At 32.1% G+C, this 27,023-nt stretch overlaps 1 pseudogene; it reads right to left on the bottom strand.

Moving 5' to 3' along the window:
- Window positions 1-24,529, bottom strand: part of LOC149538679 (carotenoid 9,10(9',10')-cleavage dioxygenase 1-like) — a 43,923-nt pseudogene extending 19,394 nt beyond the window's left edge.
- Window positions 24,530-27,023: the final 2,494 nt, after the last annotated feature.

Genomic DNA, 27,023 nt, shown 5'->3' on the forward strand with positions numbered 1-27,023 from the left:
GTTCTATTTTTGGTAATGATTGCTGGTCATATGTCTATTTGGTTAGAGGATTAATATTCTCACATTAAAGGGTATGCTAAAATCAACACTACTATAATGCATAGACTAGTGATCTCCTAAAGAATATTTTCATTTGAAAAGGCTTTAGCTTTTTATGGTCTACATTTAAGCTCTACCAAACCTTTCTTTGTTTGTCCTCTTCCTACATCATCATTGAAGTGGAAGAAAATGAATTCATTTTTTACAATATATTAAACCTGACTAGCCCCACCCATATAGAGTAAACAACATTTTCCTAGTTTAGGTTTCTCTATAATTGAAGTTCCATTTTTTGAAAATTTGGATCACTTTCATTAGTGCATTCCTATAGAACCTCCTCCTTCATAATGCAATTCTAGTGACAACGAGGAGATTATAGAGGTGGCATGTACTGCTTTATATAAGAGTTCCCATTTTTGGTAAGGTTATAACATAAATACCATACTTTGACTATTCAACATACCAATTTCCAAAAATGATGGCTTTATCCAATTCAACAGCTTTAACCTTACTATTTTCACTTCATTTTTTTGCACTTCAATTGTGCTTATTGTCCATGGATACCTCATTGCCTCTACATTAAGAGACTCCAATTATATACTACATGTGGTCTTGCATTGACCAATCACCATCTTCTTGTCATCATGAACCTCTTCTACAATATCATTCCTCTAATTGCTTGTCAAAATAGTATTTGCTTCCTGCACTTATTTTCCCATCAAAAAATGCTTTATTGATTCAAATTTCATACATCACAACACCAACAACCTTCCTAGGTTGAAGAACGTTCAATTTATAGGCCAATCCTCTTGACCTTACATATTCACCTCTACTTGTTGGATAAAAAAAAAATTATGATTGTTGACCTTCCAAATTTGCAAGAAAAAGTTGCATGACAACTTTTTGATAATTTTTGTAACTTTTCAATATTTCCAAACAAATGACTTAAAATGCCTACCAAAACTTGATAAATGATCCACATACTCTAAAAAACATAAAATTGAAGATTTTTGGTCAACTCATACTATTGACCAATGTTGAATGACCTACAACTTGCCCATAGGACTTATTACAACATGCAAGAAATTTTCCTAAAATACATTCTAGGATGCTTGAGATTGACTTATTGCCATGTGTCAACTTGGACACTTATTAATCCAATAATATATCCAAAATTTGATGTTTGACCATCTTGTTTAGGACCTTGGGTCCTTGCACCACTACCCCACTTTGGCTTTTTGTACATTGAACATATAAGAATTCCAAACTTTTGGAAGATTTAACAATTTTGAGTTCATTGGAACCATGTCCAACTCTTCTGCTTCTCCATCTTGCATTTCTACAAATTATTTCTTTTTGTTTCTATGATTGGATTTTGGGAGGCGATACTTGTAATGAAATCATTGGCTTCTTCTAACTTTTTTCCTTTCTTCCATGCAAATTTCTTAATGATAAATCTTTAAACACAAATAATGGAATTTTATTTAAGTGGACAACTTTTCATTGATTATAATATGGATGAATTTGAGCAAGGTGACCAAAATTTTATTTCAAAATTATATGTACAAATATAAAAATTAAGTACAACATGTCCAATATTTTTGTAGATATACACATTGATTAGATCAAAATTTTCTTTCAAGACCATATGTGCAGATATAAACATTAAGTAAAACATGTCTAATATTTTTTCTATAATACACATTAATTACACCAAATTTTTCTTGCAAAACCATATGTGCAGATATAAACATTAAGTAAAACATTTCCAATAATTTTTCAGATATATTTTCATGTGAAGAAAGACCATGGCTAGAAATATGAACCCAGAACAAAATAATGAGATAATTGCTAGATTGTGGCCTTAGTTTTGAAGAAAATTGATAAATGTAATTCTCCTTGTAAAAACTATAAGGGCTTAAAGAATTGAAGAATTCTAATCACAACAACCCAAAGTCATTGTAGGCAACATGGTCACATTAAAGGGGGCCATGATTTTTGTTGATTGGTGAATGTGGATATCCAACTAGAAGAACATGGAGGTGTGAATATCCAAGATGAGGATAACACTCCCATGGAAGAAGATGATAATGTGCCAGAGGACATGATTGAAGAAGATGGTATTGGTGCAACTAATAAAAATTCTCATGATGATGGTACTAGCACATCTAATAATGATGATAAAGATGGTTTTGATATACCTATACCTGAGAAGGAAAATGAGCCCCTATACAAAGGCTCCCAAACAACTCTTCTCTCTACCATAATGTTGTTGGTGAACTTGAAGGTTGTGAATTGTTTATCCAATGTAGCAATGTCATGTATGCTACGGTATGTCATTTTTTGCCATCTTTAATGTTAGAATACCATTAATATTCATTATATTAACAATTCATATTTGTTGTTGTAGGTTAATAGGTGAGTTTTTGTCACTACCATCAAACATTCTGCATCATTTGTACCAAAAATTATCTACCATTATGAATCAAATTGGAATAAAGTATTAGACAATACATACGTGTCCCAATGATCACATTCTATATCATAAAAAATATGAATTTGCAATAGAATGCCCTAATTATCATATTAGTAGATATCAGTAAGATCAAATAACAAATAGGTTCCTCAAAAAGTTCTTTGGTGCATTCCCATTATTCCACATCTTGATCGATTATTTAGGTGCACTAGCTTGACACAATTTATGGATTACCATTCATGCAATAGAAGTCAAGATGACATTATGCAAATGCCTATAGATGGTTTTGCATTTAAAGAGATAGAAGAAAATATGGCCACACTTTAAAGAAGAACCTCGTAATCTCAAGATTTCATTGGCAATGAAAGGTATCAACCCATTTGGAGCTATGAGATCTATTTACTTAGTGTGGCCTTTTTTTTTTATTAACAATAAAATTACTCCTTGGATGTCCATAAAGAGAGAGCACATAATGTTGTCAATGATTGTAGCAAGTATTTTTTCATATAATAGTTATCTAAATTAATTTATAAATAGTGCATCAAAATGGTCATAATAATTAAGTAATATTTTTGTTCATTCATTACTAGGTAAGTACCAAGTTAAAGATATGAATGTTTATATTTAGCCCCTTATTGATGAGTTGTTGAATTTATAGAATGAGGTCACTATGTATGACATCTCTAGATGAATAGGACAAAGACAATTTTAATTTCATGCAATACTTGTATGGACAATACATGATGCCCCTAGGCTAATTCATTTTTGTGGTATGTTATATTTAAGCTGAGAGGATTTCTATAGTGGCAACAATCTTCAATGTAAACATTTTTCATTTTGAAAAAAAATTGACATTCATTTACATGTCAGAAAAATAGAATAGAAGTAGACTAAATATAATTATAATAAAAATTGTCAAAATTGCATAGAGAAAATGGAAGTAAAAATGAGGCAAATATTTCTCAGCTTATTATATATATATAAAATATATATAAGCTAGTGCTAAGGTCACATATATTTGGTCTGTTATAGTGCTTACACATTATTTTTGTATGCTTAAGTTGTGCATGATAATTGTACATAATCTTTTAAGAAAAAATTCTCATGTCTAGTTTGTGGTCTGAAGATGAAATCTTGTCATTCATAAAGTTTAAGAAAGAAAGTGTTTGATGAGTTTTCATACTTTCTCCATAATAATCATAAGTATCAAATTACTACAAAACATCTTTTTAATGGGAAAGAAGAGACACCATGAACGCCATGAAGAATGACACCTCATCTATGAAAGTTGGAATATGATCAACTAAATCACTAAGGTAATGTCTAGTTTGTGGTCCAAAGTTTGAAATTTATATTTTGATATTGTCTTTTATTTAGTACTTATGTAACTGATGCTTGCAAAGGTCATCAAGGCATCAATGACTAAATTTTTAGAGGAATAAAAAGTTATCCTACTCAATTTAGTAGGTTACCATACTAAAGGATCTCTCAATCGTGCATTTTTTTAATGCTATGCATATTGGAAATAATATAATCAAGACACTATGGAAAATATTGGATGGAAGACATGATAGAGAAAAAATGCCAAAATTTCTAATAGCATTCTTGAATCCAATCATGCACTAAAAGATTTTATTGAATCAAATAGCAATGTAGACTTCATAAATACGAGTGCCCTTCCTTGGTTATTAACGGAGCAAAAAAGTGATGCATTAAAAGAAGTCATAAAAAAAAGCAAAATTTTTCACATGATTTACTGCAAATATAAGTAGTCTTATATCAAATAAAGGTGATTTTGGGTTAGGATTGAAAACACATGATTGGCATACCTTCATCAAGGTAAGTTGTGTTCACTATTTATAATATATTTGTAGAATTGCATTTACCACCTATTTTATTATTTCATAATATTGAAATAATAAATTTTTAATGATTGCAATATGTCCTACCTCTATTCCTCCAACACCAATTTGACAATGGCATTAAACAAGTTATATATGATTTTGGAAAATACATGAGGTTGGAAGTGTTATTTCTTAGATTTGTTGCACATATATTATATTTATGACTTGCTTTACTTTTTATGTAATCTATTGTATATTTTTATCTAAAATCTTGTTTATATGTTCTTGCATGCTGAATCTCCTTTAGGGGGTAATCATCTAAATAAATTGATAAAAAAGATATAAAATATTAGAAGAGAAAAATTCCACAGCTTATGTGTGAAATGCAAAAGTGTCTACCTTCATCTTTTTTCAATGCTCAAGAACACTACCTCATACATCAAGTTGAGGAGATTGAATTGTGTGGGCTTGTACAAACTAGGTCAATGTGGATGGTTGAAAGGCACTTGAAATTTATGAAGGGCTTGGTTCAACAAAGAGCACATCCTGAGAGTTCTCTGGTAGAGGAATATATGGTATACTAGACCATGGTGTACATTAGTGAATATCTTCTGAAGTTTGCAACAAATATCCACGTAGATCACATTTGGGATCCCAAATCTATTAATGAATTAAAAGGGAAGTACCTAATGGGGAAAGGTAGATTGATGAGAGTGAGAGGTAATTATAAGATGTTATTTTAGTTAATTAATTCTTATCCATCATAAATATAAGCTATTTCTAACTGGTCTAGTTGTTTTCTTTATAGTTGGTCATGAGTGGGATACACTACATTTCTATATTGTAAACAATTTTTGTTTGGATGATGGTATGGATTCAACTATCTCAAGAAAATGGTTGCTCATTAACATGGGACAATGTTGCATTGTTAGTTTAAGATGCTTATTGTAATGGAGATCCCAATGTTAGGCCAATGGTACTTGATCTAGCATATGGCTTAAGAGACAGGAAGGTACACAAAAGATTACTAATCATGACCCATAAGTTTAATATCAACTCACAGATCAATGGAAATAATCTTGACATGTTTGAATAATTATAGATCAAACACAACAAAGCTATGTACTACCATGCCCATAAATTTTGAATAAAAAAGTTAGACAAAATAAAAAAAACTTGTGATTCTAGGATACGTGTAGTCTTTGAGGTCACCAATATTTCATCTAGAAATGACATACATTATTATAGATCAAATGGTATAGGCTATGGTTGAATCAAAATGATCTTGATAGGACTATTATTGAATATGATAGTGGATTTACAATAATTAATACAAGGTCATTTGAGCTAGTTGGATATGAGCCCTATGTTCTTCCAAGCCGATGTGAGCAAGTGTTTTACTTTGGTGTTCTACATAAATTGGGTTGGTCATTTTTTGTTAGACATGATCCAAAAGGAAGGCCGATAAAGTATAATGTGAGATAGTGAAGAATTAGAAGACAAAGTAAATGATGATCACCAATAACTATTACACAATGATGATGAAGAAGAAGAAGATGATGATTCTGGTGATGTAGATAGTGATGGTGATGATGATGATGATAATGATCATGATCATACTGATGAAGATGGTGATGATAGTCATGATAATGGTGATGATGTCAATGAAGATGGTGGTGGTGATGACGATGATCAAAGTGACAAGTATAATGATGGTAATGATGATGATGACACAGATGAAGATGATGACCAATGTCTCCCTTGGGCAATCCAATAAAGATAAATAGATAATAAGAAATACTTGATTTTAGAAGGGGATTGATCCTTATAATAGATCTTATTGTTATTGGATACTTGCACCCACAAGTTGGGATAACACCTTTCTTTTTGAGAAATGGGCTTTTATCATTGTCTTAGCATAGTTATGAATAATACTACCAATTAGTTTGTTCACTTCACTTGTCATTATTTGATTAATCTTCCATAGGTGGTGATAAAGACAATATCATGCTAATTTTTGATAATGCGACTGTCTATTTGCTGATAGAAAACTACATACATATGTACACACACACAATTATGGCTGCATTTATGTTGTTTGATGTAAACATGGGAACACTTGAATGGTGTGAAAAAATTTATCCTTTGGTATTCAATCTTCCTAATAAATACCTCTTGTAATGGTTATAATTGATGGGTAATTATGATGATCATTTGAGAAATACATAAGTTGATAATCTTGACATGCTTACTAACTTATATTTCATGTAGATACAAAAAAATTCTTTATCATGGGACTGGTAAGTATAACATTTAAACTAATTGTCTCCAATTAATATTGACTCCAATACACAATCTATTATTTTATTAATGATTTTTTTTGGTAAGTCTATTACTTTGATTTCACTGCTAATTTCTAAGAATTACTAATCTTTTTCATAGCACAACATGGATACACCACAATGCATAAGTGAGGACGTACCGGCTCACACACCTTCTTTAGTGAAGCTAAACCTTAATTATTATAATTGTACAAATTATATATAAAAAAATGCTATATTATTACATTCTTTTCTTTATGGATTTGGAGTTATTTTGATAAAATTTTACTGATATTGATGTCACAACTTGATACTTATTGATAGGGAAAAGAAAAAATGATAGTAGATCAAATGCGACCTGAGACACAAGCATCATTTCTAGATGACATAACCCATAGTACTTATCCTATATTCATGGCCCACAAAATCATACATAAATATAGTGATGAAATTCTTAACATTATCCTTGAGAGAAACCTAACTAAGGGGATAGAGACATTGGAAGAAGAATTGATACTTAGACTCAATTCTTTAAAGGTAAACATTAATTAATCTTAAGCAATAATAAAAGTTTAATATATGTTGATATTTTATAGTATCTTATGGATCATGATATAAAATATTATGTGTTCTTCTATAGAATTTTGTGACACCTACAAGACTGCATGGTCAACATGGTGAGGGTCATAGTGCACAACCTTTATGTAAGTAACACTTTCTCTTTACAACATTACTAAAAAATACAATATTATTATATATTCAAGTTTATTTAAGGCATATTCAATTATGACTGAGTGTTATTCCATATTTGGATCTCTTTCTAAACTAGTTTAGGTTGTGCTTGATGATGAAAGGTGAGAGTGTTATGACCATTGAGTTCAACTAAGAACTTATTTATTGTTAACAAATCTATTTGTAAGTTGTAGATCATATCAGGTATAAGATTTATAATTTGAAATGAAGGCTTCACATTCTATGATCAAAATTTACAACTAAATATGGCTTTTATGTGATATAAGATTCCATATTAGAATTACTCCATAACCCACAGGTCCCAAGATTGAAACCTGGCTCTAATACTTGACTATTATTAGTAGAGGATTTCGTAATTCTATTATGCTTTTTAAGGTTTTCTTTATCCTATTTTTCCAACAGAACCCATATTGATGCCCAAGATGTATTTTTCCATGTGGTCCTAGTTATTTGTTTATAATTATTTGCTGCACTTAAATCAACTCCATTCTCAAAAATATTTTAGGCAATAGCTAATTAAATGATGTTTAATTACTTAGCAAACATATGTACCCTTTTATATCATTAAAAAGATGTTTAATTACTTACCACTTCCTTATTGCCGCATGCAATGTTTGAAGGGACATCTGTTGTGTTCCATATGGTTGCACCTAATTCATCCATCAATAGTTTTGATCTTCATTATGATGTGTAATGCCCCATATTAGAATAATTACTATTTGGTGATAATTATCTTGAAAAAATCCACTTTAAGAGTTTTCCTTCCATTGACTATATAACAATGAATGGTAACTTTTAAACATTCAATTTTGATAAGTTAAATAATAATATTATAAGGGGCACTGTATACAGGGCTGATTTTGTAGTAAGAAATATGCCAACTCAGTATATATATTTAATCCATTTATTCAACATCATTGAAAATTACAGTAGTATTATACTATCTCTTTGATTAATATTTTCTCATATTCCTATGAGAAGAAAGCATGTAGTAGTTGTACACATTGTGAAATAAAATAAGCAATAATAGAAGATTGTGGCCCTACTAGTGCAACATTGTTTGTTTTCATCAACATTATAACACTTAACTTTTATTTTTGGATGTTTCTAGCTAGTATCCCATTTGATCTTTATCCATTGAAAATGTCTTTGCTAAAAATGTATTCTTTAGCTCATGATGAAGTGCAGATGCCTCCTTTTGTCATCACTCTAATATTGTCAAGTGCATTGTTGGTAAGAAGGAGCTTGCAAATATCTTCAACTATGCCAAGTACAACTGGTAAAACCTTGTTTTTCTATATTTTATAATGTGCTAATCATGCATTTCATTTTTTGTTGTGTGGATTTTATACTCATGGACCTATTTTGTGCACTAATAGATAGACTTTTAGTTGATAGAGCAATACAGACTAGAACTGTTGAAGCTGAACCATTTCCTCGAGCAGCTTGTGTGACTAGTACTAGTTCATTTTTGGGGACATTGTTGCTAAACAAGTAAACTATGTTTCCATTAAAATTATGAAAGCTTCTAGGTGCTTTAAAATTGTTATTAGTTACAATGTAATTGTAGTTTACTTATACATAACTCATTTTGGATTGATAATTCCATGATGTTTTTGTAGGAAATAATATTTTCTTTGATCATCTTTTTGATATGATAGTGAAGCTATTTGGATGCACCATACGTAAAAGGTACATAGTTTCATAACATTGCTACAATATTTTTCTTTTCTTCCATTTATTGTACTATATTAAAGTTATTGATCTAACAATTTTATTCTTAAAAAAGGTGGAATGATCATGGTCCTAAATTAAAAAATTAGCTCATTACATCTTTTGAGGACCTTTTTGGAAAAAAACATTTTTGACACTACCCTACTTCTCAAAAGAGCATATAAACATATAAAGATTGTGAGGGACCAATATAGAAGGGGTTTAAAGGATAACCCAAAGTACGAACATCCTCCTATTATTCCACCGATGGAGTGGAATGAAATAATAGAAGATGAAAATGAGAAAAGGCTAAGGGGTATTCAAATGAACCAGAAAAGGGAAAAAGAAGGTATGTCATGATAGTATTAATTAGAATGTAATCATGCACTAGTTAGTAATCTTTGTAAATATATAACTAACACGTTTCAAATAGTTCATAGACTGCAAAGCACATCAGTGGCTACAAAAGCGAGACTATAAAAGGTTGGCCAATACAAACTTGGCTTTGGTGGTTATATGAATCTTCAGACTCAACTTGTAAGTAGAAATAATGAAATTTCATATAATTTTTTTATATATAATGTTGCAAACATTTTTATTTAATCAAATCATACGTGCAAAAATGACGATATTAAGCAAAAAATATAGGGCTCATAATTCAATGTAGAGCCCACGGATGAAGATAAAAAAATTTCCTTAAAGGATGACTATAAAGTCATGGCTGCACACCTACGCCAAGAATCAGAAAGCCATACCCAAGAATCTGGTGCAACAATTGAGACATAGGTAAATTGGTCCAATAAAAATTAGATCAAATTGAATAGTTGATAAATTTCTTTTTTGGTGTTTGTTTCCAACATAAATTGACTGCATAACAATGCACATAACATTTCATTGTAGCCTTCAAATCCTATCACAGAACCTAGACATAATGAAGGCCATGATGTGCATCATAGTGGTGGAGGTATTAGTTTTCTTTTGGAAATTAATTATGTAATTATGAATATAATTTAATATCTTCAATTACAATTTTACATGTAACCTTTTTCTAAATATTTTAGAGCATGTTGAACATCATGGCGAAGGAGTGGAGCATATTCCAAGTGTTTAACATGTTGAGGTGGTGGTGGATCAAAATGTTATCATACATGATGTGCCATTTTTAGGTAAGAAAAATACATGTTATGCTCTACTAGATAATTAAATACTTGTAATAGCTAAACAAGAAAAAGAGTGTGCCAATTTAACCCATTTACTTGTTATTGCAATAGAACTCCCTTTAGTGCAGCAACCTCTTGCTCCTCAAAATATGAGGAGGCATCATAGTTTGACATTACATGTGCCACAAGAGGAGGAGAATGATGAAGACATTGATGCTCCTATTAGCCTTTACCTTAAGAAAGCTAAGAAAAAAAAAGAAGAAATATTTTTTGAAAATTCTCTTTGATAAACCTTGTTTAATAATTTTGTTGGATAATGAAAGAACATTTTTTTAATGAAGTATGCAACCAGATGATAATGGGGAATTTAGATTGATGTTGGGGGGGGGGGGGTAAGGCCAGATGAACTTCCACCTTCACATGGTTGGCCTTGTTAAATAGAGAATATTAAAGTATTCTCGAAACCAAGTGAAGCTCAAATTAACATACCTTCATTAATTAATCAATTTCATTCAACAAATTTACCACCCGCCTCACTTTGGGTCTTGTAGCTAGATCTAGGGCTAACACTGAAACAATAGTTTTACATACATGATGTGGTTGTTGGTAGTAATCAAATGACAATAATGATGAGTAGATCAATATGAATTTTACCTTTGATTATTTTGATTAGGGTTTCATTTTATTAATAGTTGGTATAAATACAAGATCCACATTAAAAAGTACAAATAGAGTACTGTTCAACCACTACATTAAATTTTGATGCGTAGATGAGTGAATTTTACTCTGTTCAATTGTTTCATCTTATTTATAGTTGGTGAAAATACAAGATCCAGATAAAATAAGTACAAATATAGTAGTTTTGTTCTTTCTTTGTAATATTTTTGATTGTTTTCTCTAAAGAAGATATCTCAAGTCTTTTTATATCCCTTAGGTAAGCATCCATATCACCCTATTAAAAAAAAACTATTAGAAGAAATAACCATTAAGAAAAGTACGGTTGTATTTGTTAGCCTGATTTTCACCTAGCTAAAGAAATTTTAAATACCCTATGAAAATTAGTGAGAAATGTGCTAAAGTTTTCTTAGGGTTTCAAAAATATATTTGTCTACCTCATGAAAAAACCATAGGAAATAGTCATGTCTCATGTCCTCATAAATTTTCCATGAAATGATTTGCAAGTATGATCAAATGAGCATATAAGCCTTTAAATTAATTTTGAAATGCTTCACCACATTGTTACATATGTTGCTGGTGCATATAGTTGACAAAATCTATTGTAAACAAAAAGAATTGACTTCCTCTAATATATAATGTAAAATTTTCTATCCTATGATATCCTATTCTAAATCCAACCTTTATAATTATAGGCATCATATTGGTTACATTGTAAAAGGGTATGTCCCTTTGTTTACAAAATTTATGACCAATTGACATATTAACAACAAACTGAATGCACTTTTGAATATAACTATAAAATAAAAGGCTTTATGTCACTAATTCTGATGATGATTTAATAAAATCATTTCATAGCTTAACATGTTCATCAATCTACTCATCCTTTGCCAGATCTGCATTGTTGATAATATCTCAGGCTTTGACTTCAATCTTGAAGATATGCTCTATCTGTATGCTAGCCTTTTAGCCTTTGTCATTTCTAGATCATCATTTTGTGTTGTTTCTAATGCTTCTCTCTATATCACATGGCATGTATCCATCCATCTATCTTGGCTAATGATGTCACCATTTTCTTCCTACCAAGATACAACTCCATGCTCTATCACTAATCCCTCCATCACTCTGAAAGAAACCTTGAATTATTGAGAATATACTATATGATCTCTAATCAGTTTCTTAGCCTCCTTTATATATTTTTCCTCTTCGAGGGTATCTCTTTATTTAATGAATTTCTTATATATCTCATTATATCTTTTGGCCAAATGTTTATACACATTATAATCATCCTGAAACTAACCTAATTTAACCAATAATTTCTTGAAATGATTTATAATCATGGTATTAGCGACCACCCTTCTGATCATTGAGATAAATTTCAATTTAACATTTTCCTCTCACACCTTCTTCAATTAAGACTTTAGGGCATCATTAGATTATTGTATCTTTGGTTGAATTTGAGGCTATCCTATTTTCATCAAATCTTCATACATAGATTTCCAATCATATCTTTCAAAATTAACCTCATAACACTAACTTGATTGCATAATGCAAGATCTTCTTGTATGCTTGCAACTTTTTTTGGGTCTATGACACCAACTTTTAATGTCATTAAATGACCAAATGCCTGATCAACATCAATGATTTGTGGCCCTCTTATGTGGTGGATATAAATATCAAAGAAACATAGATTTTTCATCCTTATCAAATCATGATACATTAATAAGATCTTTAACTCCTTGTACACCCAACTTCATATCCTACTTGCCAAATTGATCAAATTGTCAAAATATATGATGTACTTAATTCCAAACTAGGTAGAACCATTACCCCTACCTCATTCAGCAATTGTCTCCTTCTTGCCAAAGTCATGTGTTCAACCTCTCTCTTAACATCTTCTTTCAAATTTAACATTAATTCCTATTCATTCTCAGGAGAGATATTAGGGATACTCTGCCTCAATAGTTTACCTCTATGTTTATATAATACAACTATAATTTCTTTGGATTTGATGAAAGAATCATCATTCAAAAATTTGATAGACTCTAAAAGTCTCTCATCCTTCTTGGTATCTATCCTCTCTATGATTTTCACATCATGTTCCATATGCTAAAGTAATCACATTTCTATAGTTTTGGAAACTTGAACAGGGGAATCTGGAACTCTTTGAATTTCTTCTCTGAATTTCTTGTTGGGTTTTTTCCTTTGTTCTTCCATTTCCCTTTCTTATTCCTCAATCTTTTGTTTTACTTCAATTAATTCCATGTATTTGAAACTTTCTTCATACTCATTTCCATGGTGAATGTAATCACCCAACTTTTATGATTTTCTACATACATGAATGTATCCTTTTGGATCATAGTGACTCCAGGAATCCACAGTATACATATGATGCCCATTCTACAATTTTTCTTCTAACTTATCATATGACTTGGTTGAGCAAATAGTAAAATCTCCAAATGATAAGGTCGCATGAAGGAAAGACTTCTTTCTTTTCTTACCTCCAAAGTGTTTCTTGTTGGACTCTGATATCTTCCTAACACTATCCAAATAAGAAATCTAATCAAGAACTAATGCAAGAAATCTATATGGTCTCCCTTCAAATCCAAACACTCTTAAAAAAGAAAAATATTGATAAGCATACTAGTCACCCCAATTATTCTTAATCTTCTCACCTAGCACATTGTCCTTAGGTCTTAAAATCTTTTGATGTTAGGGCTGATTGAAGGAAAAGAGTGGTGTCCAAATAGTGTATACAAAAGTTGCAAAAAGTGATCTTCAAATGTTAGATATCAAGAAGCACTAAAATTATAATCCCATATCAACATCCACATTTGAATTGGTTTTATACCCCCATTGGACTGTCTAAAATTCAACTCTAAACTATCACCCCATAATCTTTTCATTGGTCCAAAATACAAAACCATATGCATAAATAATGAATAGTACTTAAAGGTAGGGTATTCTACATCATCAAAATTAACAAAAGCAGTATGAATATTGTCAACAACATACTTTGTGTAATCATAGGGTCTCAATTCCAACATCTGTACATCTGATGCTAACACCATAGGGCCAACCTCCATCAAATTAGGTGCTTCCATTCCTCTTACTTTCCTACATGATTGATAAGTCATATCTAAGTATGTCTTATACAATTTGACATTAAAAGGAGCCCCATCTACTAATGTCAAAGGCTCCTTTTCTATCTTATGCAACACCAAATCCCACTGCATGTATGAGATATTTGACAATTCATATACATTTTTCAATTCAATGAAAGACAATTTCTTTGTCACACCATCAATGAGTCTAAATGCTTCATTCAAGGATTCAATAGATACTTCCATGATTTTTTCCCCATTTTTGTCATATGCACACCTATCCTTAGCATTATATTTTCTAATAATGACCTTGAGTAACTCCACGTTAAAGAATACATTCACCATTACCAATTTCCTAAATTCATCTCCCAAGGATGACATATGGGTGTCTTATGGTTTCTTCTCACATAATGATATAGAAACAACTCATAGCCTCTAGTCTGAGTCTAGACATCTCAAACTTCATTGTACTTATCTTCTACCTTGTTTGGAGAAGAAAATTTACCTCTTTTGAATTTGGGGCCTGCAAATTCCATTTGTTCAATGAGATCCTCATTCAGTTTTTGTGATGACACCTCATCATCAACTTTCTACTTTTTCTTAGCCTTCACCTTCTTAACCTTCTCTACTTTCCTTTTCTAAATAGATCCAGAGCTCTCCATGACTGTTCCTAATACTTTTATGAATACAAATATCATATGAAGACTAAGCATAAATGTTAACTTTATTGGCTCTCTTATGAGAATTTGTGACCGTAACACTATAATGATTACCCTTTTATTACAAAATACGCTACATTCGTCCATTTACTTTCCACATGAATCAAAACATAAAGCTATTTTTGATCATTGTAGTAGATGAACTAGTTGTCAGAGGTCATCTCATGTACTCATTTCTATGCCTGATATAATGTATTCAAACATTCATCATTATAGCCATTAGAAATATGAATATATGATTCTCTTGATCACCATAATCAAATTCCTCCAATATCAAACTATTTTCAACTCTGTGTGCATCGGTATAATAACAATGATAACACCATCACTCATCATTACAATGCAAACCCCTCAACTGTGATCCCCGATACAATTTTATGCTATTAAGTATGGTGATTGTAACTATCTATTTTTTATTCTGGTAGAAAGAATTGAAGTAACATATATTGATATTTTGTAGCTCATCATTGATCATTATATCTCCATTACACCCAGCATGATTAGAAATCATACTTACTTTATTGACACAGAATGCAATGATAACTACTTAATAATATATCCTTTCATCACCATATCCTTCTATAATCACAAAAATCTTATAAATAATTGCCAAATCATTTTTTCAATACCTTGATCAATGATGATCACTATAAAATATAGTGACAACCTTTCTTTATCACTACTCACTATGTCTAAGAGCTTATTTTCTCAATTAGTGATGATCGCCACAAGCTATAATGATGACTTCATCTCATCGTTGATCACCAAGGCCGCTCCTTTATTGCATTGATTAGTGATGATTTCCTGGGATTTAGTGGTATCCAAACCATTATCACTGATCTCCAAAAGGTTTTGTACTATCATCGCTCAATGATAGATTATAATGGCTATAACATACAATGACATCCAAAGACTTGTCACTCATCAACATATCAAAATGGCACCTTCTCTGCTCAATGATAAAACACATTAGTATAAAGTATAGAGAAAACTCTATCACTCATTGCTATATCTTCTTTGAACCTTCTCCTCTTAGCGATGAACCCAATTGCTATTGCCTTTAGAGACATCATACTAGACTTCAAATTGTTGAAACTCAATTGCCATAATGTATTGGAAAATCTAATTTCTTATCATTGTAGCTATAGTAATAACCTTAAAAATAATGATATCTCCATGAATTCAAATGGAATCACAACCTTGATTGATTAGTGGATAATGGAATATGATGAGAGAACCCTAGAAGCATCAAGCTCCTATGTTTTGAGCAATTAATAACTAGTTTCTATCAAAACACAAATAGATGCAGTAAGTGATTCTTTATTTTATCCATAAAAAATTTTAGAACACATAAGAAATAATAAATGAAAGTAAGCAAGAAGGTACCTTCTATCAAATCTCCTTGCAATCAACAACCTCTAAACTCACCTTCAATTCAATCTATACATATACATATATAGAAAAAAAGTTCATATAACTAGCTAAATTTTGTATTTGCATAATGTAGGGAGTCATGATAGGATTTTTTGGATTCAAAAATAATGATCTTGTAAGCCTTGTAAAGAAAATTGCAATGCTTAGTACCATTTCTTATCTAGATCATGTTACTTCTCCCCTATCAAGAATTGTAACAACAATCAACTTTGATCAAGTAATTTTTTGTAATTTTTTGTTAATTACATTTATATACTTTAATTCATATGTATATATACTTTATTTAATGCTCACTATTTTTTCTAAAAGGTATACTTGGCTCTAGGAATCTACAAATACAACACATCAACATAAGTTGTAGAATCATCTATTGAATATCAATAAAAACTTACAAATACAATACACTAAAAATTTATGAATACCAATATTGCATTTTAAATTCTCTCTTTTATTCTTATTTAATCATTCTTTAAATCAAATTTGGGATTTTCAGTTTATTTTAGGGGAAGTAGTAGCTAGGAATTTGAGGCTATGGATTTGAAGATTCTTCCAAGAGTTCAAAATATGTTGATCTTTAATTACTGGAGAGCATATAATAAGTTTTGATATATATATATATATATATATATTGAATATATGAATTAATAGTATTCATTTGAAGTACACATTCATGAGGAAGGTGTTGCAGAGATAGTATTGGATCTATACATCACATGGATGGACAATAGTGGTGTAGCACAAGAAATATTCTTCCAAGATTTTGTGTTGCTAATTATATTTGTAGTTCTCATAGACATAATGCTTGTTAAATATATATCATCTTCCTTGACCTTATAGCTTCATCTATTCCTTATTTCACTTTGAGGAATTCAAGAAAAATATTGATGCTATCATGCATGATATGGCCTCCTATATTAGTCTTTCATGTACTCATTGTTATTGTGTATGGTTCTTGTAGAGTGGTTATGACTATAGATATTGCATACTTGATCTCACACAGTATTTTATGCTATATCTAATACTTAGTTGATTTAAGCATTATACACTAATGATTGACCAAATTCTAGTAAAAAGTGTTAAATGTTTATTTTCAATTCCTTTACTTATAATATTTTAAATAGTTCTAGTAATATAATAGTATCATGATGCAGGATAAAATCCAACCAAAATTATTTTGGGTAAGTAAAATAAATTTATGCACTATGCTCATATGTCCATTGATTTCATCACTATATATGTAATTGATCATTTTCACTTATTTCTTTTGATTTTCCTTTTTCCCTCTCATTTATGACTTTGGATTTTCTCCCATTTTCTATATTTTTTAATAATTTTTTTTAGCAAGAGAAGGGAAACATGATGCAAGCAATTAATTCAAACAATAATATTCTTGGTAAGTATTTTTTTCTTTGCAAAAAGTGTGTAGAATTCAATTGTTTTAGTTATATGATTTTGTACTTATGACATCACTAGTGATTATCTTTATAGAGTTTTCTACAGAAAATGTGGCATACATTTAAATTGATAATAGTATGGAACCAATATGAAATAGTTTGAGTAGACTAGTAAATTAGTAATGATATGGAACAAATAAATATGAAATGGTTTGATTAGAATAGAAACTCTTGTAGTTTATGCCAGTAGTATTCTTTTTCATTAATGCTATTTATAGATGCATGGCTGGGGGAGCATATCAATGGTTTATTCTACTTATTTTTGTATGTTATTTGATGTGATTTACATTAAATTGGATTCTCACAGTTGATGCCTTGAGAAAAAATACTATGAACAAATTGAGATCTTTTAATTTGATTTAAATAACTAGTGAAAATCTTAAATGATATTGGGATGATGAAGATTGATAAAATCTTACAAATAATGTATGGTTGGTGTAACTATAGAATGTTTTGTAATCTCATTTTTAGGATGACATGAACTATGTAGAAGATTATATGAAATTCCTTTGTTAGTGGTTGCTTGATAATTTCTTTGATAATATGAAATTCATAAACCAAAGAATTAACCAAACTTCCATTAATTCTCTTCACAAATTAGTTTCAACTCCATTTGAACATATTACCTATATAGAGGTTGTTCAACTATTAGAGAAGGTTATACTTATTTTTCACGTAGTTATAGGAATATATTACCATTTATATTTCTTGACTTATCAAACTTTAATGATAATAAGGACTTGAGAATTTTGTATCTATGTGCAAGTAAGAAGGTCAGAGATAATAAATTTGAGAACAAGGTAGAATGGGGAATTGATATAGCATCAAAGCATGAAAGGTATGCCAAGCATAAGATTCCCATATATTTTTCTAGAATATGCTAGAATAATTGATAAAACATATGATTATACATGCACTATCCACTTTCATGAGAGTGTTGGATCCAACTTTTGGGAAAATGTATGATATTTTTAGTACCCAATTGATGTAGATATTTAACTGAGGTGATATTTAAAACTCCAGTTATTGTGTACAACTATCAAAAAGTGATCAAGGTATTTTACATGTGACTTAATGAGGATGAGAGGACTTTTCCTAACATGGATGTACTTGTACCAAAGGTACGTGCCTCATTTCCTGATATTTTTAGGCAGTGAGCCTAGATGTAAGAAATAAAATGCACATTAACCATGATATAATTATTTTGGATTGAGCTAAACCTCGTGATATGTGCACTACTTCATAGGTTGGGGAGCTAATAAGTGAGAGCCAAACGGAGGAGTGAGTGGAAGTTATTGAGAAAATGTATGTGCTATAATGGGTTGTCTTTTTTCATTCTCTGTAAAAAAAATTGTTTGCAGCATACATTTTTTTTTGCATAACTTGTTTTTGATGTATGGTTGTAGCACTACTGAAGAGCCACCTTAAGTTAGTAATCATTGTTAGTATCTTAATTTGAGATAGCTATATTTACTTGGTTATTAGAAAAACTTTTCATATTTCGTAAAACCAATGGAAGATGAGAGCTAGATTTCTTTTCCAGTTTATATGATACTTTTTACAAAGATAATTACATAGACTTGATTGTGGACTAGGTCATTGCAAGAAGAAATGTTTCATTATTATCTCTAACTATGACTTGGTTTAAATTTTTCACTTGCTATAAGCATTAATATCATGTTATAGTATATTGTGTAAACTAAGTTGTATGATGTGAGAAGCTTGATTGCTAGAGATATAGAGGATGATAGATAAATTAAATTTAAAATATGAAATTTGTTCAATTATCTTCCAATACTAAAGATTCTTAGATGTCTAAAAATGCCCAAGGCACATTTTTTTATTGGTGTGATTATATAAGTATCGTAACCTAGTGTACTTTCAATAGCATTGACAAAGAAAATTAGAGGTTTGAGATGGAGCTAAAAATGACATGGCCTCTTATTGTGCCAAGAGTTGGTACAATTTATGTTGCTCTTTTTCTACTAAAAATCCTTGCAAGTTCTAATAACAAGAACCATCTTCCTCTAGGCCCAAGCGGTCTTCCCCTAATTGGGAACTTTCATATGCTTCTTGATAGTAAAAGGCCAATTCACCAGATCTTAGCTTCTCTTTATAAAAGCTATGAGTCAGTTATGCATGTCAAATTTGGTAGTCACCCCATTTTGATAATAAGCTCTATAGAGTTACTGAGAGAGTGTTTCACAATGAATGACAAGGATTTGGTATTGAAGCCTCAACTTTCACAAGGGAAGCATTTGGGGTACAATTATTCAATGTTTTCTTGGGCTACATATGGCCCCTTCTAGAGAATTGATCAAAGGATTTTTTTTCTTGAGCTTCTCTCTCCCAAGAGAATCCAATCATTTTCTCCCAATTGAGATCCCAACAACTTTTTAAAGGAGTCACTTCTCTATTTGAGCAGGATCAACTACAGAATAGTGTTAACATGAAGAGGTTCAAGGATTCTCCTTCTTGAACTTACAGATGCTCATGTCTATGATCATTAATAAGAAGTATTTTGGAGAGGAGTCAGAGGTCTTGGATGAGATTATTTCAAAGGCAATTAAGGAGTATTTTGTGTATCATGGGCGTATTAATATTGGGGATTATATTCCCTAGTTAAATTACCTCAATTTAAAAGGGTACAAAAGGGAAATGATGAAGGTACAATAACATTTGGACTTGTATATGCAAAAAATATCAGAGAACCTCATACATCTATAGCCACTTGTAGTACCATCAATATAGGTCTATGAAATCTCATCTCAAGGTGGTGGTAGACCCATCAAAGACCTAAAGATAAATATCCAAACTAATCACTAACTAAGATACTGTTAGTGATTACTTTGAATATTTATCTTCCACTATTGTTTTTAAAACAAATCATATTGGTCAAAATTTTGACCAATGCATTGGTTGTGGATTTGGCATGTTGGCCAATCAAGGGTTAGCATTAGTCAAAATTTTGACCCAATTTTGGTGGAATTTTTGACCAATTAGATTATTGTGGGTTTGGCATGCTAGTCGATGAAGGGCCAGAGTTAGTCAAACATTTGACAAATATATGGTGGCCATTTCGACCAAGATTGGCCAAAATTTTGACAAATGGTCCTCACAACAATAAACGCCATTTTTGACCAAATGCTTGGTCGAACTTCCAACATACAAGTGTTGGTCAAAATTTTAACAAAAAAAATAGCCACAAACTAATTGGTTAAAAATTAAACCAACATGAGTAAAAAATTTGACCAATTTTCATCAAAAAATGAGTCAAAATGTACTAGTGGTACATGTAGAGATACCTCCCCCTCCTCTAAGAAGGATAGAGACATTGCCTTACACCTCCACTAAAGTAAAATATAATGCCTCTAACTCCAACAATAGAAGAAGAAACTTAGACCACTACTAATGGAGATGTGAGTATAGGCCAAGTAGGGAAGGTAGCTCAATTGGAGCAAGATTCTACAATTGAAGAGGCTCCACTAACTGTACCACAATGATAGGAGTAATCTAGTGTAATTTAACTAGTGGATACACTCTCCTAAATATCCCCTACTTACAAAAGTTATCCTTAATCAACTGAGTTGAACTTTTCCCTTTGACTATCATATCTATTGAGGCTTTCTCATTAACTTGAACTTCATTCTAGGCCTCCTTACTAGTTCACTTGTTCTTGCAAGGGTTGGAGGCTCTTCCTACAGTGTTTTGGACTTCTTCTCTTCCATTTCCTACACTAATTTCCTTAGGTTACTATATGATCCCCTCAAATCCTTTAAAATTCTCTATTAGGTCTAGTAACCCTCAATTAGCCCTCCTAATTGACTAATTTTGGTTTTGTGCGAAAATTTACTCAAGGAGACTACAACAAAACTTCTAATGTTGATAGCATTTTCCAAGGTCCTCAAGATTCTTGAGGTTGCAAGTCCCCAAATTCTATTTGATGCCCTAACCCTATTTTAAGGGTTTGCTAGGGTTTAGCCACAATCTAAACTAGTTAAGAGATAATATACTCTCCCTCACTTCCTAGAAAATTTTAGAGTTTCTCCTTGCAACCAGAGTAATTTCACTCCATTCTCTAGACTTCCATAACACCCTTACTCTTCAAATAAATTCACCCTTTCAAGTAAACTTCTCTTCTTGGCTCAATTTCTAGCCAAGTACAACATTGTCTCGCCAAGGGCTTCCAAGGATTTTGCTTGGCCCATCACTGCTGGCTCCATGTAGTGCCTGCCCCTAGGTTGCAATTTTGTTATCATTGTCGAACTCTTTTAGGGCTAGTTTTATGTTGATGATTATTAGAAACATTATTTTGAGATTATTAGATATTGTTTCAAATTCAGTTTATTATATGATGAGATTACTTGGTACTTTATAGTTCATGTATGCATGATGATTATTAAAGTGATTTCAATTATTGATGATGATTAGATAGATGGTTTATTCTGTGTGTGTTTTCTTATGGATAATTACCCCATACTTGCATGTGTATGGTGTGCGTGTTTGTTTTCTTTCTGTATGGCATTTCTAATGTGGTTAAGGAAGGGAGTCGTAGTCACCTACTAGTCGGGATCTACACAATGCACCACTTCTTGCCATTGCTTGTTTAGCTTAGTATATATATTGTTCTTGTACATGCGTGGGTTTTATGCAGGTTGCAAGTACCGGGTATCGACTTCCTTGAATTGCCAGGATGAGCACACCCTATCACATTATCTCAATGGTAAGAGAGGGGAGATAAAATTCTCAAGTCCAAATCCCAACCCTTTAAGCCATTTGTCCTAATTGAAAATTAGGACAAGTATCTGAGTCGAGTACCCTCCGAATGCGTCGAGTGATGTAATTCATGATATTAGCCCTTTTGGTTTGATTTTGTATGTGTTTTTCTATGATGGGTTTTTGTATTTTACTTTATGAGTCTTTAGTGTATTTTCTATTAATTAAGCCTAATTAAAAGATTTAATTAATGGTTTAATTTAATGGAAAATTAATATGATATTTATTTTATTTAATTAATTGGAAAATTAATTAAATAAAATAATTAAATTTGAAGATAAAAGTTATAAATTTAAATTTAGAACATGACAATAATTATTTAATAATATTTTAGAGGTCATTTTTAATAAGTGCTAAATAATATTATTATTTAAGTTGATAAATATTTTATCAATTAAAGTTTTGAAAATAAATTTAAAGGTGGAAAAGATATTAAAATTATTAAAAGATTCTAGATCACGTGATGCATGCATGTGATTAGAATATATTAAGATAAAACAAGTGGATTTAATAAAGTGAGTGCATGAGATTTAAAATTAATAAATTAATTTAAAAATAGTCAAGTGAATATTAAATAAATTAATATGCATTATTTATTCACATAGGAGTATGCAAACTCTTGTGAGTTGTCATGTTGACAACACAGGAGTTTGCACTCTAATTATGCACATGTTGTCTACACTTAGGAGTTAGCGCATTATTTGAGCACATGGTGTCTACAACATTGTAGACACCTCATCATGTTTATCTTCTTATCATGGAAGTTATGTGCTTAGTTGTCATGCTTATCTCCTAGTTCTTTCTAGACACATTCTAGATGCATCTTAGAGGCCTTTATATAGAGGCTCTCCTAGTGTGTATGGACAAGCTCTTATGTTTCTACAAGCACTCTTAGTCATTTGGGGGTTTGGTTCTTGGTGGAATTGTGAATGTTGGAGAAGGAAGGAATTTTTAGAAAGGAGAAGGTTTTGAGAGGAGGAGCTTCTCTATAATTTTTTGAGGCATAGCAAATTAGCATCAGTGTCCAGGTAGGCACTTGTAATTATTTCACATATTTTATTACGCTCTTTCTTGTCTTGTCTTCATCATGTGTGTTATGCGTGTCTAAATGATTCTTTTGGATCCCTTTTAAACATTGGTGTCTTGCACTCAACAAGACTCGATTCCCTAGTGGGTACTTTGTTGTTAGAGTAAATAATTAATTAATTGTTAATTATTTATTCTATTACTTAAGCTTACTTAGGTTAATGCATTTATTTAATACTTAGTATTTAATGCATGTAGTGGTTAGTTGTTGACAACACGGGAGTTTGTTCCCTTCTAGCATGTTCCACCTTTTTGTGGATATGTGCTGAGTTGTCATCCTTATCTTCTACCACCTTCCAGCTTGTTCTACAAGCTTCCATGAGCTCTTTATAAGTGGGCTCTCTCTCATTGTATTTTTATCACATTAACACATCACATTACTTCTCATTGTAAATACATTTTCATTGTGTTTGCATTTGTGGTCTCTAATGTTCATTTAGGGTTTTTCCCTTGCTCCATGCTCTTCCTCTTCTTGGCTTCTCTTTGATAGGTTCTTGCATGTAGGTGATCTTGGGCGACTTTGGAGTTGGCTTTCTTCAACTCCAACATGGTATCAGAGCCTTCCTACTGCTGCTTGGTTGAAGAATTTTGAAGATGTGATTTGAAGTCACAAACCCTAGTTTTTTTGTGCATTTTTTCTTCAAATTAGGGGATCAACAATTTTTCAAAGAATTTTCAGCCCAAACAGACATCACCATTGGATCTGGAAGGCCGTTTGCAGTCAGGATTCATATAAAACTTTTTATTTTTGGAGATAGAGCTCTGGGAGGCAAATAAAATTTTCTCCAGGCACTTTCGTACGGATTGTACGGATGATTTTGGTATTTAAAAAAATTAAAAAAAAAATATTTTGGGCCTCGCCACTGCAACACCACCCAGCAGCCACCACGAGGCTGCCCACTCGTAGCCTGAGCGTTTCTTCTGCCGGTGGCTCAACCCAGTCCTAGGCTGTGTTCCTCCACTCCGACCAGCCATTGTTTAGCTGCTCCTCCTGTCTACAATGCCTCTCTGCCGAAGTTCTCCACCTGAATGCACTACCTAGCTGCTAATTTTTCCACCATGGGTTTTCTCAGCCGGTGGTTCTGCAATTTTTGAACCTCTGCTCAGCTCCTCTGCCTGCGGCCACCACCGCCCGTTACCATGTCAGCGCTTGGTTCTACCACCTTAGCGCTGCTCCACCTCATGAGCCGCTCAGCCTCTACACTCTGCTAGTATCAACATTAGCTCCAACTTTGTGTTCTAATTAGCTCCTAAGCAGCCAATCTGTGTGAGACACATGGCAGGGGTGCCACATGGCACATTGCCATGTGGACCCTGCCATGTCAGCTTTTTGCCATGTGGCTTCCATGTGGACTTACCATGTGGCATGCCACATGGCACTCTTTTTTACTATGACAGCTTCAAAATCATCAATTTTAATGTTGCGGACCACTGACATCAGCATGATGTCATTCTACATCATGTCCCTTGCACCTCTCCTATGTCCCTTTTGACCTACTTGTGGTTTTTTGGCCATAACTTTTTCATACGGAGGTATTTTTCTGATTCGAAAGAAGCACCAAAAAATTGGTTCCAAGACAGAGACTTTGGTGTAGATATTTTAAAGTTTTGATGCATTTTTATTTTTTGTTTTTTCAGTCAAATTCTGAAGTTATGTTTTTGACTCCGGCAAGCATATCTTTTACGTCCCATGCTTGTTTTTTGAAAAATTTATATTTTTGAAAAGATGGTTTTGTCACCTTTTCAAAAATGTGGTCTTTTTCTTGAGTTTTTGGCCCGTGCTCTTTCTATCATAGTTTTGGCATTTTTTCTATATGGTAGATATTTTGAGTGTTTTAGGCTAGAGGATCATTTTTTTGGCATGAATTCTCTTGTTTTTAGCTGTACTTTGTTTTGTTGCAGCTCTTTTTCAGTTTTGATCATTGTAGCTATCATTTTGAAGCACTTTTATGGATCGCACTGAGATAAAGTGCCACTTTTGCATTCTGAGGATCATGAACGTTATTTTGAGTCAGTTGTACATGCACTATTTTTATAAAGCACCATGGGGGGGATAGTTGTTTGCTATTTTAGGCCTTCTCCCTTTTTCAAGTGAGTGTCCCTTCCATGACATTAGCCCCATGCAGAGTTAGTTTGATCATGTCTTTATTGGTGTCTATACCTCTTTCCCTCTCTTGTCATTCTTGGTTCATCTACAGGAGACTTTGGCCCACCTTCTCAGTTGCCTGTCATCACACCCTGTCTGCATTAAGGGTGGGTTATGTTTTTGTTCTAATGCATCTGTGGTTCGATGGTTCGATAGTGTGAACTATGTATTTAGTGGTTGATCCTATATACAAGGTGATTGCAGTGGCTGGCTACCTATGCATTTCGATGAGATGGATCATCTACCATATAGACATGCTTGATTCGTGCCTTCTTCTTCCATGGAGATTCTTTAGATCAGCAATTTGACAGATTTGCGACTCTTCATGCTTCAGTGATGCTTCTTCATGATCACTTCTTGTTCCTATTTTAGGGGACATTTCCCTAGTTGGAGACTTCTTCAGTTCTTCACTAGGTTTTTACCTCTTTTTGGGGGAGGATTTTTCCCACGTGGTTTTTTCTCTTTCCCTGCTTTCAGAGGTTGCATTTTATTGCATTGTACTTGGGTACCTAACATGGCCTTGTTGCCAGGACCCATTTTGCATTCATCTTAGTTTGTGAACTTAAGGCATTCCCCTAAGTTGCACTTAAGGGGGGGTGTTAGAGTAAATAATTAATTAATTGTTAATTATTTATTCTATTACTTAAGTTTACTTATGTTAATGCATTTATTTAATACTTATTATTTAATGGATGTAGTGGTTAGTTGTTGACAACACGGGAGTTTGTTCCCTTCTAGCATATTCCACCTTTTTGTGGATATGTGTTGAGTTGTCATCCTTATCTTCTACCACCTTCCAGCTTGTTCTACAAGCTTCCATGAGCTCTTTATAAGTGGGCTCTCTCTCATTGTATTTTCATCACATTAACACATCACATTACTTCTCATTGTAAATACATTTTCATTGTGTTTGCATTTGTGGTCTCTCATGTCCATTTAGAGTTTTTCCCTTGCTCCATGCTCTTCCTCTTCTTGGATTCTCTTTGACAGGTTCTCGCATGTAGGTGATCTTGGGCATCTTCAGAGTTGGCTTTCCTTAACTCCAATATTTGTGTGCCTTTCAACTTCACCAGTAGACCAAGGGCCCTTTGACTAATTTCTAGTTGTCTTGATGAGACTGAAGTGTTTGATTTAATTCTTGATGATTTCATGTTGTGACATGTTTGACTTGACCATTTTGGAGTCTTTGATCAATATGATTAAATTCCTTATAGTTTCTTGTTGAGAACTAATGGATATTGTGATTATCATTGATACTTTTAGTTGCCAATAGATAACTTTTGTGGTCATGATTATCAATGGATGCTTTTCAATTGCTCATGG

This window comes from Cupressus sempervirens, chromosome 9 (genome assembly GCF_028749045.1).
Source record: "Cupressus sempervirens isolate cs-2001-9-10 chromosome 9, ASM2874904v1, whole genome shotgun sequence".
In the NCBI taxonomy this organism is placed as follows: Eukaryota; Viridiplantae; Streptophyta; class Pinopsida; order Cupressales; family Cupressaceae; genus Cupressus; species Cupressus sempervirens.